Below are 15,776 nucleotides of genomic sequence, written 5' to 3' on the forward strand. Positions count from 1 at the left end.
AAGGCTCTGTTGTAGATACAGTTTTATTATTACAGATGGTGAAGCCAAGGCTGCAACTAAACTCCAACTAGCTTTGAGCATCAAGGACAATAAAAAGTCCTTTTTCAGATATGTGGGGAGCGGGAGGAAAAGCAGGGGCAACATTGGACCCCTGCTAAACCAGATGGGACAACTGACAACTGATGCCCAGGAAAAAGCCAACCTATTAAATGGGTACTTTGCGTCGGTCTTTCATCAGTCCCATGGGATGCCCATGCCCACTATGGGACAGGGAAGTCCGGGTGAGGGTGATCCCCTGCCCTCCATTAATGCTGACCTCGTGAAGGAACATCTTGAGAAGCTGGATACCTTCAAGTCAGCTGGCCCTGACAATCTACACCCCAGGGTACTCAAGGAGCTGGCGAGCATCATAGCCCAGCCTCTGGCACGGATCTTTGAAAACTCTTGGCGCTCTGGTGTAGTGCCCAAAGACTGGAAGAAGGCCAATGTGGTGCCTATCTTCAAGAAAGGGAGGAAAGTGGATCCGGCTAACTATAGGCCCATTAGCCTGACTTCTATCCCGGGGAAGATCTTAGAAAAGTTTATTAAAGAGCCCATCCTTAATGGACTGGCCGACCTGGCTGATGCCAACATCTTAAGGGATAGCCAGCATGGGTTTGTTGCGGGTAGGTCTTGCTTGACCAATCTCATTTCCTTCTACGACCAGGTGACCTATCACCTGGACAAGGGAGAAGAGATTGATGTCATATATCTTGACTTCAAAAAAGCCTTCGATCTGGTTTCCCATGATCGCCTCCTTGAGAAACTGGCCAATTGTCGCCTTGGGGCCTCCACGATCCGCTGGCTGGAAAATTCGCTCCGGGGTCAGACCCAGAGGGTAGTAATACAGTTTCATAGCCCTTTACCATATCCCTTGCCTTTTGCCTTCTCCTTTCCAAATGGAAGAGCCCGAGTCTTTTTTTTTTGCCTGTCCTGTTGGTCTGGCAGCTTCTCCATGCCTAGGATCATTTTGGTTGCCTTTGTACCTTTTCCAATGTGACTTCCTCCTTTTTGAGATGAGGGGACCAGAACTGAATAGAGCATCCAAGAAGGGGGTCCACCTTGGATTTCTGTAATATCACTTTGATGTTCTCCATTTTGTTTTCTTCTTTATGACACCCAATTTTTATTGGTTTTTTGGTCACCGCTGCCCACTGAGCCGATGTTTTTCGAGAACTGTTCCTCAGGATAATTCCTTATGTGGGATGTCATTCTCCCGTTGTACTCGGCCTTGGTGAGGCCACAGCTGGAGTACTGCGTCCAGTTTTGGGCTCCACAATTCAAAAAGGATGTGGAGAAGCTTGAGAGAGTCCAGAGAAGAGCCACGCGCATGATCAGAGGTCAGGGAAGCAGACCCTACGATGACAGGCTGAGAGCCCTGGGGCTCTTTAGCCTGGAAAAGCGCAGGCTCAGGGGTGATCTGATGGCCAGCTATAAGTTTATCAGGGGTGACCACCAGTTTCTGGGGGAACGTTTGTTCACCAGAGCGCCCCAAGGGATGACGATTAGGTCGAACGGTCATAAACTACTACAAGACCGTTTCAGGCTGGATATAAGGAAGAATTTCTTTCCTGTCCGAGCCCCCAAGGTCTGGAACAGCCTGCCACCGGAGGTGGTTTAAGCGCCTACATTGAACACCTTCAAGAGCAAACTGGATGCTTATCTTGCTGGGATCCTATGACCCCAGCTGACTTCCTGCCCTTTGGGCAGGGGGCTGGACTCGATGATCTTCCGAGGTCCCTTCCAGCCCTAATGTCTATGAAATCTATGAAAATATGAATTTACTATGTTAGTCCTGGTCTGTTTACATACATGTACAATGTAAATATTTTTAAATTGCATCATTTTCATCTCAGATTCATATTTATCAGCCTTATTATTTATCACGAATAGTGACCTTTGTGGAAGCCTTTTGAGAAGAAAGATTAGGCTTTACATGCAGGTCTTGTGTAACAGCAACATTTGCAGCTGTAATTCTCTACAGCTCTGCTGGTGAAAGCTCTGGAATAGGACAGCCTGGACTGCATGGCTGTTACTATTGGTGGAAATGTGTAACTAGTAAATTGTGGTACAATGTGTGCTAATGTAAATGTTGCCTGTGTGTGAGCAGTTTCCTAGGAATCCTCTGAGATATTGGCATACATCTCTATACTCAGAAGGCTGAAGGCAAAGAGTAGGTAGAATTTTTCATTAAGCAAGAGCTTTTCAACTTTAATTCCCAGTAGTTGCAAACTCTAGCAGAGAGAGCATAGTGGAGGCTTTAGTGTAGACAAGGTCTAAGAGGGGTTTTTTTGTATCTGAGCCTGTCAAATATAGTGACAGATATTGGAGCACCTAGGGTACGCTACAGTTTCCATCAGTGGTAGCTTGGGTAGCTGCAGCAATACTGAAAAAATTAAGTTTTCCAAACATTGATAAAATCATCTTGGGTACAAAAGACTGAATTATAAGAGGAGGTGGAAGAGGATTTTATCTCCTTCTTTGGACCCAAATCTGAAAATCTGTGCTCAAATGATTACTTTTACTTAAATTAGTGAGAAGTGATTTTATGTGATTTAAGGAAATTGCTTAACATTCTGTGTTTTGGCTTAGGCATCTGTAAAATTATTATGATACCTTATAGACTTTAGGTGGCAGTGTTTAATGTGTGAAGTACTTTTGAGGTCTTCTGATGAAAAGTGCTAAATAAGTACACTTGATTATTTGTGCTGTTTATTGGTCATGTTGGAATACTAATTATGATTGCAAATTTGTGATCACCATGAAATAAAAATGCTAGGAAAAATGCCAAACCTAATTTCTAGACAAATGGGTCATTTAGACTTGTCAATTGAAACTTTTTAAATTTTGAAACAGTAATAATTTTGAGTAGTTTTCTGCTTCAAACAGGATGGACAGTTTCACAATTCACATCTGTAGATCTCAGGCAGTAACAGGCTAAAATTATAAGGAAAAATTAGGTTGGGTACTAGGAAGAATTTTGTAACTGAGGGTGGTTAAATACTATAACAAGCTACCTGGAAGTGATGGCATCTCCATAATTGGAGCTTTTCAAGTACAAGTTAGACAAACACTTGGACTAGGATGTCCTGTTTTGACCAGGGGGCTGAGCTAGATGAGTACCTGAGGTTTGTAACAACTGAATTTTTGTCTGTTTAGGAATTCTCGTCTTTTGAGGAATTGGAACTAAAGAGGTTTTTACATATAAAATAAAATTAAAATATGACACAACAAAAGAACCTGAGTACTTTGTTCACTAAGCCAGAGTGGCCAGTCCATGGAACGCATGCCCACAGGTGGTGTGGGCAGCCTCTGTGTGTGGCATGTAGCAGCAGATCAGGGAGGGAACAGGGAATGCAGGACCAGACAGGGCACAGAGGAGAAAGCAGAGCATCAGATCAGGCAGGGGAAAGGTATTAGAGTGATACCTGGAGGGTGCAGGGCTTAGCTCGTGGCATGCCTGCCAAAAAGTTTGGGCCCTGGTGCATTAAGTGGTCCACTACTTGGAAAAGTTCCTTTGTGCAAGGTTTATGTTGTTGTGTAGAAACCCACAACAGACAGGCATTCCTTTCTCCTTTCCCAGCAGGATGCTGCACATTTTCTTTTGCATGATCTCAAAAATGATTGATTTCTGCTGAAACATTACCTCTCATATTAATTTCTGTTCAGAAGCAAAGCATGAATTTTTTTATTGGAAAGAAGAATTTCAGAGATGGGGTTTAAATTTATATAAAACTGAAATTATAATGGGAAATGAAAAATATGTTTATAGAATTATTTACCGTAAAGGTTGTGAGAATAGCTTTTACAGTTTGTCATTACAGTGCAATCCAAAAATATAATAATGCTCCCAAATTTTAAAATATTTAAGTGACCTGAAAAGTTTAGTGTCTCAATGAAAATAGAAAATCCATGGCTTTTCAAGTAAGCAAGCCATACTCTACTTCTGCATAGATTCCAAGCATGTGTTTTAAATTAAGCAGGTCAACTTATTTATGTTGACTTTCATGTGACTCTGCATGCTTAGCTATTATGCTGAACTAGGCTTTATAGGAGAAAACCTGATTCCTTTCCACTGCTGCAATATGGATGAACCTACCCCCTTTTTTTTAAATTTATAACGGGAGTGAGAAATGAAAAAACTGAACTCTGTTCTTGGTAGATGTAATGCATTTCATTGCACCCTTTCTCTGTAAATATATCAATTAAGTAATTTTCTTATGTTAATGTGAGAAGCAAAGCAAAACTATTTGGAGTTTTACATAAAATATGCTATTTATAGTTTGGAATAATTTTCCTGCAAAATTTTAATAAGGCCCTTGAAAAGGCACAAGGGAATGTTTTTCTTTTTCTTCTTCTTGTGTTTTTTTCTAATAAGCACATTAGCTGTATCTATTTACATATTAAATAACAAAGTAATGAACAAGAAACAACAAATAGTCATCTGCATAATATGATACTTACTATAATTTGCAACCAGAATTTTAGGAGAGGTCTGGAACTGAGCTACCATGGAAACTTGCCTTTCCGTGAGGGCAGCCCTCCAAGCTAAAGTCACCAACAGAACATAAGGAGAGAGCTTGCACTGTAGCAGAATGGATATTCTTCTTTGTGTCAATTCAAATCCTTGTTATGCAGTAATATAAATATTCCTAATAAAAGGAGCATAATTAATTATGACAGTTATACATCTTTTTCAGTTTTATATAGTTATGGTCTATATAATGTTCTTTCTATAGTTAGTTTAACATATGTATATAATACTTGTAGTGTTCATGTCAAGATTTGTTTCTGTAATGTATGATATAAAAGGAAAAGCTTATAAGCTATTTGTAATCACATACAACATCCATTAATATTTTTAAAACAGACTTTAGCTAAGTATTTAGCAAAATGATTGACTGTAATTTTTAATGGAAATAACTCCTTGGGCTTTTAAAATCTGTTTCAGTCGTTGCATATGTTTTGAACTGTTGAACTGTAGGAGTTTTCATTTATACTTGTTAAGATTGTTTTTATATTTTATAAAATATATTTATCTCACTAACATTATGCTCAGGCCATTGCTGCCTAGGTGACAGTTCAAGCTTTGAATGTAGAAGAAGCTTTCAGGCAAAGGGGGGAAAAAAATCTATCTGAAAGTAATTCCCTGGTTGGGGGAAATTGTAAGGAGGTTCCCCAGATCAAACTGGATGAATAAACACCCAAAAGTGATATGGGTCATAAGAAAAGGGCTACAAGGAATGGATGGTGGTGGGGGAGATTGATAAGTTGAGAAAGCTCTACCTTAGAGTCAGGAAGTGTAGGTAGATGTGGAAGTTTCTAAACATTCAAACGAGTTAGCCTTTGCTAAGGGAATTAGATAGTAAAATACTCTTTAGCCAGATGAAAAAAAGGCAATGTAGGGGTTGGGTAGATATTAAAGGTAATTAAGTATTCCCAGAAAACTAAATGAATATTTTGCCTCAGTATTCAATTAAGAGGATGATGTTGGGCCGCGTAGGTAATAGGAATAAAGATATGGAAATGGAAATTACTGTATCCAAAGAGGGAGCAAAGATTTAATGTGTCAGACTAGATAATTTTCACCCCAGGATGCTGAAAGGATTGGCACATGAAATTTCAAGCCCAGTAGGTAGGATTTTACTACATATATCAAATGAGGCCTGGTACTGTACAGCTTGAGAGTGGCAAATGATAATACCTTAATTTAAAAGGGGATGCAAAAGGAAGTGATCTGGATACCTATAAGCTCATGCGTTTTGCCTCAATAGTATGTAAGACTAGAACAAATTTGAATGAAAGACTAATCAAAGACATGGAGGCAAATGAAAAATGGGATAAAACGTAGGGCATGTGAAATGTAGATTCTGTCAGATTGACTTGATAACTCTGTGGGGGGGGGAGATTTTCTATACAAGAAAAATGTGGAAGAACTACTTCACTGAAGCATTTATGGTGCCATATGGAAAATTTATCAGTGAAACTGAGAAGACGGGTGTTTAATATGAGAATTGCAGGGTTTGTAAGGATTGCCTAAATGATTGGCAAGATAGGGTTGTATTGGAAGGGGAAGCATCAGGTTAAACAGGTTGCAAGTGGAGATCAGATTTGGACTGATTTTAATTTTAATATATTAATGACCTTGGTTCTAAAAGGAGAAGTATCCTAACTTAATTTGCTCAGGGAAATAAATCTGGGAGGAATCATCAATACAGAAGAGGATTAGGACACCATACTAAGAGATGAACTTGAGTACTGGAGTAAAAGAAATGAAATAGAATTCAATAGTACAAAATGTAAGGCCATACACTAAAGGACTAATGTGAATTTTTGCTGCAAGCTGGGAATGCCAAAATTGGAACTGCCAAGGAAGTGAAATGCTTGAGTATACTAGTCTGTCACTTAATGACTCAGCCACCAATGTATGCACCTGTAAAGTATTTGTAGAAGGCATCAGTGACACCTCATCTGGAATAAGTTGTTCAAGAAAGATTTTGTGGAAGAAAGCAACTAGGATAATCAGCAGAGTGGAGTGGGTATCCGGTCCTTGTTTTGTTTAGTAAAATGAGAACTAAACAAAATGAGGATTATTCTTTCTAACCTCCACCCCCTCCTTCCAAGGATGTATTGAAACACCAGAGAGAGAAGAGCTAATGGACAACTAAAAAGTTTCTAACCGTCAGAGTAGTGAAGTTTTTAAGCAGCTTTACAATAGGAGGAGTTGGGAGCAAGAACTAGTTTTAATTCATTTTAAGATGGACCTCTATCAGTTTTATGAAAGTTACTATCTGCTGTAGCAGGGGACTGGGCCTGATGAACCAGCAAGTTCTTTCCAGTGATTCTGTCTTGTATCCCAGTACTTTCTGAGAAGGGTGAAAGGGGAAGTGCAACAACAAGGACCAATGCACAGTTGTGCACTTGGGATAGAATACCCATATGCACAAATACAAATATAGTTTTGGGCTCCACACTCCAAGAAGGATGTAGACAGATTAGAAAGAGCCCAGTGGAGAGTAACAAAATTGATTAGGTATCTGGGAAGCAAAACTTCGAGGAAAGGCTGAAAGAACTAGGGTTATTTAGTCTGAAGAAGAGAAGACTTAAGGGGGGATTTGATAACAATCTACAAATACCTGAAAGGTGTTTATAGAGGGAATGTACATGGGATTTTCTCAGTGGCTTTAGGGGGACAGGTCTAGGAACAATGGCATCAAGCTGCAGCAGAGGAAATTTAGGCTAGAGATTAGGAGGAACTTTGGCTGTGAGGGTGATCATGCATTGGAGCAGGCTACCTAGAGAAGTTATGGAATCTCCATCCTTGGAAATTTCAAAGGCAGAAACTTGGCTAGGATATTTTAGTTGGATAATCCTGCCTTGAGCAGGGGGATAGACTACATGACCATTTCAGTACAGCTGATATGGCCCAGAAGTCACCTCAAGAAGAAAGCGTGTGTGTATTGAGAGAAGAGGTGTTGTCTTGCATGGAATTGTATACATGTATGTATGTATGTATGTATGTGCACATGCGTATATAGCATAGCATATAGCTGTACATTGCTTTATGCACAGGTACAGTACTGTACCTGTGGTGGATCTGTTTAGACCAGTGGATTTGTAGTAGGAAAAAGCAAAAATTAGAGCAAAGAAAACCTTTATATTGGCCACTAATAAGTGAGTCCATTACAAGCATAATAATAATATTTAATAATAAATGGACATAATGGATTTATTACATCCATTATTATATTATTAGTAAATGCAATACATACTTTCCACATCAGAGATGGCTTCTGGGCCATACCAGCTGTATTGATTTTATCACAAACCCAGAGAAAGTTCCGCTTTCATCCTCTCATTTGTCCTTCTCCAAACCAATACTATTAGAAAAGTAATGCTAAAGAGCGTCCATTTTTGATGTACTAGTTTGGTACTGTAAGTCGCTAAATTTCTAGAGGCAGAGAGAGGTGTTGTCTTGCATGTAATTATTTTGTCTTCCTTCAATTCTGAACAAAAGCAAATGTCAAATAACTGCTAAGGGAAGCTCATGTGATTATTCCCACTTCGCCCAACTCATGTACAGTTGCCAGAAGTATGGAAGAAGTTTCCCTCCTGATTGCTTAGGAGGAGGCTGCTGGGCAGAAGACAATAAGTGGGGGGAAGGGGAAGGTGAAGAGCTATGTGCAGCGTAGTATGTTTAACCCCATGCCAGGTGAAGGCTAATAAGGAAAAAAAAAATGCAAGAAACTTGAGGGTTCAGCACTTCGATAAGAATAATTAGTCTTTTTGTAATAGCTCCCTCCACTGTCTTATCAGTCTCTGATTAGTATTTTTGCTAAACTACATGTTCTAGTTTTTATACGTGGATCCTTCAAAAAATTCTGAATGCAGGTGCAGGCCGCTTTGAGTTGTAAGTGTAGGTATTCACATATTTTTGATTGGTCAGAGTCATCTTTCACAGACCCCTTAGATATAGTCTGCAGACTGCTGGGGGGTCCACAGGCTTGAATTATTGTGTTATTGAAAACACCGTTTGTATTTTAGTTATGTGCATTTATAACAAGTAACCAGGCTGAAGAATTTTTCATTCTGAAATATTAAAGTATAAGTTATGTTTTTTAAATAAATCAATCTTAGAAGTTCCTTGCTAAATAGAAACTTGAATTTTGTAATGGAAATTTGAAGATAAATACTGTTCATTTGTATTTTTGCTGTGCTGTCTATCCAGTTCCATAACCAGTTTTGGTTTAAATCTTTAAAAGTGACTAGTAACTTTGTGTTCCTTTAGTTTTGGGTATCCGGATTGAGATATTATTAAAGGAGTTTGATCTTCAGGAGGTCCGATGATTTGTTCTTTAAAAATTGACATAAATGTCTCTGGTTAGAAATCCAAAACTTATTTTTCAAAAACTATGCTCTCAGTTTCTCATTTCAGTGTTGTAGGGCTTTTGCTTTTGATTAAATATTTGAACAAAACAAACAAACAAAAAATCTATGCTTTACCTCTCAAGATACAGCACAGATATGACCTGGATTAAAAGAAAAGAACAGCCATAAACTGCATTTGCACTTCTCAAATTCTTGGACTGGCTAGGGACCACAAGTATTATCCAGCCACTGTCATTAATAGTAGTCTCTCTAAGGCTGCCAGTAAGGTGCCCTGCAGCCCAGAATAGCCATAGTGCAAAGCTGCTGTCTGTTCCCATTGTGGGACACACATTATATATGAAGGCCATAGCACAATACTTTGACTTTCCCGCAGCGGTCACTCTCTCTGGACTGCTTGTGCGGCATACCGATTCAACATTCTGGCCCCTCATTTTATTAATCTTATTAATCCCTCTTAATACATATTAGCTGCATCTGTCTTTCAAGGCCTAATCTTGAAGTCACCAATGTAAGATAAAGGAATAAAAGAGGATTGAGACCTATACAGTTTAATAATAACTATTAGCACTTATATACAGTGAAAGAACCACTCTAAGATATTAATTCCTGTAATGCTTATTTTCTGCTCTTTGCAGTCAAAATATGGTATTTATAGCCTTGGGTCCCATAGAAATAACTTTCCACTCATTAGCAGCTTAACTGAATTTGCACACACAATTGATTGTGTGCAAGAGCTGACATGGTCATGAACCTGGTGGTGGTAACACAGCAGAGTTTGCACAAGTTCCGTAATGATAATTTACTGTGGGAAAGAAACTCTGAGTTTGGTCATTCCTAGAATTCCTGTACCCTGAGTGAAATAACACCCTGTGCTCTTCCCATAGCAATTTATAAACCAGACTAGTAGATCTAGAACAGAATTGTAGAATTTAAAATGAGTACATTTAACCTTAAAATTTAAACTGAGTTACATCAGTGCTTTTCTCTATAGACTAAAATAATAGGTCACCTTTGTAATATTTACTGTATAGCTAGTTGCTACTGGCAGATGTTAACATAATGGCATGATGGGGATCTGAGGGATTTTATGCCCCACCCCAAAAGTTGGGCTTCCTGCTATGCAGACATATATCGCAAGATGTGTGATGTTTCAGATGAGCAAAAAATTCCTCTGATCACAATTGCGTGACTGCTGGGGCCGAACTGGGACTTGGGGCTGTCCCCTCCCCAGTCCAGGGAATCAGATGGGGTGGGAAGGCAGGAGTTGTGTGTCCTGGACCCCACGGTGGCTCTGTGCCTCATCCCAGGGTTCAAGACCTGGTGTTATGTCATGCCTGATCTTAATGTTCAGGGAAATGTTGGCGTCAAGCACAGGGCAGCCTTGGGTTCCAACTGGGGATCAGGTGCAGGTTGTAGAACTTACGTTCCCAACCTCAAGGCCAAGAGTTAGGATGGGGCACAGGACACCCCCCAAATCTCTGGGGTCAAACCTGGGGCTGTCTCCTGCCTGATTCCAAGAATCAGAGAGAGTGGCTATGTCTTGAACCCTGGGGCTTGCTGCATGCCTAATCCTGAGATTCAGGTGAGTGTCAGGATCGTTAGGTACAGGGCAGCCCCAGATCCCATTCCCCCATTAATTACATCTGCCAGGGACCTTACTCAAGGCCAAACAGTGTAACAGCAAACTTCCATGTAAGAAAAAAGGGTAATAGTTTTACTTAATTAGAAGACAGGCCAACAGGCCCAGATCTGGCCCCTGCCAGAACTCTGGATAAATAATCTCTGATAAACAGGATGATCTCATTCTTGCAAACTCTGGCAACGGCACACCTCAGATTTTATTGCTACATAAGCCTCCACCCTTTTTCCACACGCACAAAGAGGGAGGTATTATACTTCCTTTTTCCAGAGTTAAAGTTAAGTAATTACAAACCCAAAGCGTTCCAGAATGATGACTCTATGCCCCCCCATCATGATATTTTAAAAGAAATAAATGTGTTGTGTTTGCACTCTAGATTTTGAACCTTTATCCATTCACGTTTTTAAGTTTTTTCTTTGTAACCTTGAAGCTGAAATTCCTTCTGAGAGAAGGATGGATAAAAGAGAGTGGAGACTTTGTACATAATTGCATGATTCTGGGAGCTAAGGTTTTATAAAAATCATTGAATATCATGAAGCTCTCAATAAAATTGTGTGAATTGGAAGCACTAGAAAGAAAAAGGAATTAATAATGACCTGAAAGTATGTAAATAAAACAAGCAGAGGCTAGGTAGAATAGAAGACCCCTGAATGTTTCTTTAGCCTCTTGGTAAACAGGTTATCAGGCCATGTGTTTAAGTACCCAACAGTTTTCTGTATACACATTTTATGTTCTCCTATGCAATACTTTTAAATACTATACTTAACCTTCAGATTGCAGAGGTTTGTTGGTTTAGGTCTGGTCTCAGCATATAATCATATGCTTCTAGAAAAAGGTTCATCTTTATTGCTTTCGGTATGCCTATTGAAGTCAGTGAAATTATTCATGGCCCTAATACCCAGCTCACTGAAGTTTTTGTCATGTCTTTTATTTGATTTCAATGGATTTGGGGTTAAGATTCACAGGAGTAAAACTAAGCACCTGCAGAAGTGTTTGCAGGAGCAAGGCCAGATTTTTGCATTTTCTTTGCTGTCATATAGGGCAGTGATTCGCAAACCACAGTTATGCAAAATCCTTGTAATGATCATGCAAGATGCTCCTCTATACTAACACTGTTAGATGTGCAAAATCATTGAATCATAGAAAATTAGGTTTAGAAGGGACCTAAGGAGGTCATCAAATTCCACCCCATGCCCAAAGCAGGACCATCCCCAACTAGATCATTCCAACCAAGGCTTTGTCTAGCCAGGTCTTAAAAACCTCCAAGAATGGAGATTCTACAACTTCTCTGGGTAATGTGTTCCAGTGTTTACTACCCTCCTAGTGGGAGACCTTTTTGTAATATCTAACCTCAACGTCCCTTGCTGCAACTTGAGACTATTACTTCTTGTTCTGTCATCTGCCACCACTGAGAACAGTCTAGCTCCATCCTCTTTGGAACTATCCTTCAGGTGGTTGAAGGCTGCAATTAAATCCTCCCCTCAGTCTTATCTTCTCCAGACTAAATATGCCCAGTTCCCTCAGTCTCTCCTCAGAAGTCATGTACCTCAGGCCTCTAACCTTCTCTGGACTCTCTTGAATCTGTCTGCATCCTTTCTGTAGTGGGGGCACCCAAAACTGGACACAATACTCCAGATATGGCCTCATCAGTATTGAACAGAGGGACATAATCACTTCCCTCATTCTGCTGGTACCGTTCCTACTATTGCAGCCTGGTATGCCATTAGTCTTTGCAACAAAGGTATTCTCTTGGCTTGTATTCAGCTTCTTGTCCATGGTAACTCCCAGGTCCTTTTCTGCAGAGCTGCTGCTTAGCCAGTTGGTCCCAGCCTGTAGCGGTACATGGGATTGTTCCATAATACATGCAGGACTTCGCACTTTTGCTTACTGAACCTCATGAAATACCTTTAGTCCAATCCTCCAATTTGTTGAGGTCTCTCTGAATCCTGGCCCTACCCTCAGCGTATCTAGTACTGCTCCCAGCTTTGTGCCCTCTGCAAACTTGCTGAGGATGCACGTCATCCTGTCTTCCAGTTCATTGGTGAAGATATTGAACAAAATCAGCCCCAAGACTAACCCCCAGGGCATTCTACTTGATGTCAGCTGCCAACTAGACATTAAGCCAATGACTACCCTCTAAGCCCAACAATCCAACCAGTTTTCTATCCACTTTACAGTCCATTCATCCAACCCATACTTCCTTAGCTCGCTTGCAAGAATGTTGTGGGAAGCCATATCAAAGGCCTTGCTAAACTCAAAGGTGCATCACATCCACTGCTCTCCCCATATTCACAGAGCCAGTCATCTCATCACAGAAGGCAATCAGGTTGGTCAAGCATGACTTACTGTTGGTGAATTCATGTTAATTGTTTCTAATCAGCTTTTTCTCCTCCAAATGCTTAGAAACAGATTCCTTGAGGAACTGCTCTGTGATTTTTCCAGGGACCGAGGTGAGGCTGACCAGTCTGTAGTTCCCCAGATCCTCTTCCTTCCCTTTATTAAAGATGGGTACTATATTTGCCCTTTCTCAATGGTCCAGGACCTCTCCTGATTGCCATCAGTTTTCAAAGACAATGGCGAGCAGCTCTTCAGTCACATTGGCCAACTCCCTCAACACCCTCAGGTGCATCTGTCTGGCCCCTGGGCTTGTACACATCCAGCTTTTCTTAGCAGTTCCTTATGTTCTTTTGCCACTGTTGGCTGCTCACCTCCTCCCCAAACTGTGCTGCCAGGTGCAGTGGTCTGGGAGCTCACCCTGCTTGTAAAGACTGAGGTGAAAAAGGCATTGAGTACTTCACTGTTTTCCTCCTCATCTGTCACTGCAGTGCCTCCCCCATTTAGTAAGTGACCTGCACTTTCTTCAGGAAAACCTCATCAAAACATGCCAACACATCTCTACCACCCCCAAAATAACTACACCCACAACAGAACCATCACCATCCCTAGTTCTTAGACCTGCACCACCAGGAATGTTATATATCTCAACCAGTGCACTAAATGCCCTGATGGAAAATTTGTAGGAGAAACCAACCAACAATTGCACACCAGAATGAATGCACACTGAAAATCTATCAAAGACAAGAATACCCAACTATCTGTGAGGGCACACTTCTCACAAGACAATTACTCCCGCTCCGATCTCTCAGTTCTAATCCTCAAAGTGAACTTACAAAACACCTTCTGTAGGCGAGCCTCTGAACTTCATAAATCTACTGGATACAAAAAAATGGACTCAATATAGACATTGGATTTATGACACATTACAACCTGCTTGACATCTGATTCATCGGGTACCTGTCAGACCTAATCTCATACATTCTTCTTTCCCCCTCACTTTTTCTCCCCTCCTCCCCTACTTTTCTGCCTTTTGTCTTCCTGATTTCCAGTCATTTCCTTTTTCTTTGAGACCCTCTCTTTTTTACCTTGTACTGTTATCACTGTAGTGTTTCCCTTTGGCCTTTTTCCCCCTGCTTTCTTCCCCCTTTCTTCCCTGTTTTACCTTTTGGTTTTTCTAATTTCTACCTATTTATATTTTCACTGACATCCTGTCACACTTTCTGCTTCCCTCATTCCTGTTTTCCTCATCTTCTACTAATTCCTTTTTCACTGACAGCTTCTTTCTACCTTGTATTCTGTCACTGCTTGTCTCCCTTTGGCCTTTTTTCCCCGCTGCCTGCTTCCCCCTCCCTTACCTGTTTTACCTTTTGCTTTCTAATTTCTGCCTATTTACATTTTCACTCGTATCCTGTTACACTTTTAGCTTCTCATTCCTTGGAGTCTCAGCCCACAGAGACTCCCTATGTTTGGAGAAGGGTGACTGCACCCGAAACCTTTCCTAAAACTTTTTTCCCCAGCTACTCAGTTGGTCTAATAAAAGATATCACTCAAAGAACCTTACTTGCCTGTGTCCTTAGACAAACATGGCTGCAACCAAAAGCCTTGCACCTTCCTCTGAATCCTAGCCCTACCCTCCAGCATATCTACTACTTCCCCCAGCTTGATGTCGCGTGCAGACTTGCTGAGGGTGCACTCTACGCCATCTTCCAGGTCGTTGATGAAGACATGGAACAAACCAGCCCCATTACCAATGCCTGAGGCACTCTACTGCACTCTCTCCCTTTATGACACTATCTCCACTCTTTTTCTGTTATTTGATCTCACGCAGTATCAATACCTTGCATGTAGAATTTGAACAATTCAGCTCTTACGTTTTAAAAACACATAGACGCTGGTTATACTGGTAACTTTAAAAAGATTACTGTAAAATTATTAAAAGGTGTAAAGTGAGCAGGGGAATTGAGTCATTGTTGATACCAAGATGAACATGAGTTGTCAATGTGATGAAGCAATCAGTAAAGCTAACCAGGACTCATAGTAGAGATGATATCTTTTATTAGACCAATAAGATTTTTGCTAAAAAATTTCTTAAATCGAGTATAAACGCCCTTCATCAGGCATTGGAGAAAAGATTGTAAAAATTCTCCTGGGTTGAAATGAAAGTTCATATTTCATAGGATTTCACAGAGGAGTCAATGGATTCGCATCATCACAGGAGGTGAGAGGCTCCTGTGAGGCTTCATACCAGCAGTGAACTGACTGCTCAGAGGAGTTTTCCATCTATTGACTATCTACTACGAGACCTGATTGCTTTTTCCTCTAGACCAATATAGCTACAAACTTTATCATGTATTAGCAGGTACATGGCAAACAGGTCCAGGGAGGTGATATTTCCCCTCTATGTGACATTGGTCAGGTTGCAGTTAGAGTACTGTGTCCAGTTTTGGGCGCCACACTTCAAGAGGGATGTGGACAACCTCAAGAGGGTTTGGAGGAGGGCCACTCGTATGGTTAGGGGCCTGCAGGCAAAGCCCTATGAGGAGAGATTCTGGATCTCTTCAGCCTCCGCAAGAGAAGGCTTAGAGTCAATCTTGTGGCTGCTTACAAATTCATCAGGGTGGGGCAGCAAGGAATAGGAGATGCTCTGTTTACCAGGGCACCCCTTGGAGTAATTGGGAACAATGGCCACAAATTGACGGAGCGCAGATTTAAGTTAGACATCAGGAAGAACTTCTTTACAGTAAGGGTTGCCAGAATCTGGAATGGGCTTCCAAGGGAGGTGGTGCTCTCCCCTACTTTGGGGGTCTTTAAGAGGAGAATAGACATGCACCTGGCAGGGGTCGTCTGACCCCAGCGCTCTTTCCTGCCCGGA

The 15,776-nt window shown here is 40.9% G+C and overlaps 1 protein-coding gene across 2 annotated transcripts in view; it reads left to right on the forward strand.

The window, feature by feature from the left end:
- ARID2 (AT-rich interaction domain 2) overlaps window positions 1-15,776 on the forward strand; it is a 174,009-nt gene that overhangs the window by 69,386 nt on the left and 88,847 nt on the right. The window lies entirely within an intron of this gene.

Source organism: Alligator sinensis, unplaced genomic scaffold (genome assembly GCF_000455745.1).
Source record: "Alligator sinensis unplaced genomic scaffold, ASM45574v1 scaffold147_1, whole genome shotgun sequence".
Taxonomy (NCBI): Eukaryota; Metazoa; Chordata; order Crocodylia; family Alligatoridae; genus Alligator; species Alligator sinensis.